Source organism: Asparagus officinalis, chromosome 8 (genome assembly GCF_001876935.1).
Source record: "Asparagus officinalis chromosome 8, Aspof.V1, whole genome shotgun sequence".
Taxonomy (NCBI): Eukaryota; Viridiplantae; Streptophyta; class Magnoliopsida; order Asparagales; family Asparagaceae; genus Asparagus; species Asparagus officinalis.
Window position 1 is genome coordinate 17,351,213 of NC_033801.1, and position 1,561 is coordinate 17,352,773.

A 1,561-nucleotide genomic window follows, 5' to 3' on the forward strand; every position below is an offset into this window, starting at 1 on the left:
AAGACGATAATGAAAGAAACGAAAAAACATTTGTTTTCACAATAATTGGCCAAACATTATCAATATCATAAAAAAGCTGAATTGTATTTATAAAAAAATACTTAATTGCACTTAAATATCCAATTGTTTCACCTACTATGCACACATAAACGCCTACTTGTATTTGCTGCACCTAAACACTATAAAGTTTTGAAAAGTTGCACTTTCATACCCTTGATGATGCAAATGTACCAATTTTAACATAGATTTTTTTTTTTTTGGGAGGGGGGGTGGTGTAGGGGTTTAAAATAGGATCTTAATAGGTTTAACAATATATTTAGTAAATAAATAAATATTAAAATGCTCTAAAATTAACATATGAGTGTTGCATGAGAATTTTCCCGGGGAGGGTGGAGGGTGGAGGGGGGGAGGGGGGTTCTCACAATTGCTTATCTGAGGGGGTACCAAAGTGAAATTTTAAAAACTTCAGAGTATCAAAGTGCAACCAAATACAAGCAGAAATATGTATATGCAGAATAGGTGAAATTATAGAGTATTTAAGCACTATTAAGCCTAATAAGAACCACCTGCCCCCTAGAACCCATCTTGAAATTATAATAAACAATAAACAATTCCTTACTAAAATGTGCCATGCATAAAGATAAACCAAAAAAATGCTACCTCTTAAATTTGAGAAAAATTGAAAACCCAACATAAAATTTTCCTACGCGCGCACCTGAGTCATTGAGCTTAGCATCAGCATGAGACCATGAAACATCAACCAGGAGCAGGAGAACAGTCATTGAGCTTTGCATCAGCATGAGAGCATGAAACATCAACCAGGAGCAGGAGAACAAAGGGTAGAATTCTAGATATCGATGTCATTCCTTAAAATCTCTCTCTCCCTTAAAATCTCTCTCTCTCTCTCTCTCTCTCTCTCTCTCTCTCTATCTCGAGTGGGAGCCTTTTTTCCTAATTCTAATTTGTTTCCTTTTTTGTGTTTCTAAAGAGGTCCCAAATGGAAGGAGCAGTATGTCTCCTTGAAGGATGGTAAATATTTTGAGTTACAGATATTCCCCTTTTGTTTGCTTATTTGATCATTTTTGTTTTTAGCCCACACTAAACTTGAAACTTGTAGAAATGACGAACACAGCGATGAAGACCGCAGGAAAAGACGAAGAATAGGTTTTGGGTGCCTGGCGGTCGACCGCGAGTGGCATGGCGGACGACCGCAAATATGCACGAAACAGGGAAAAGTCTCTGGACTTTTCGCGGTCTATCGCGTCGACTAGCGCGGCGGTCGACCGCGAAACCCTGTAGGATTATTTTGGGTTCTGTCGTTTTCTGCAGTCGACCGCGATGGGTTCGACGGTCGACCGCGAGTCGGGTCAGGCCCAGTTTAGGTTTTTCTGTTCTGTTTGAGTTTTTGTTTTGATATAAATAGGAACTCGATTTTGAGGGTTTGGTAGGTTTGTTGTGGGGTTATTTGGAGCACAAAAAAGAGATATTTTTTGAGCGATTAGTTAGGGTTTTGTTTGGAGAGAATTAGAGATTTGTTGGTGAGATTAGTTGGTTGGTTTGA

The 1,561-nt window shown here is 38.6% G+C and overlaps 1 long non-coding RNA gene across 1 annotated transcript in view; it reads left to right on the forward strand.

The window, feature by feature from the left end:
* Positions 1 to 1,561, forward strand: part of LOC109851586 — a 6,127-nt gene extending 4,566 nt beyond the window's left edge. The window contains exons 3-4 of the long non-coding RNA XR_002249898.1: positions 989 to 1,029; positions 1,118 to 1,561. This is a non-coding gene — a long non-coding RNA (uncharacterized LOC109851586). The remainder of the gene's footprint in view (positions 1 to 988; positions 1,030 to 1,117) is intronic.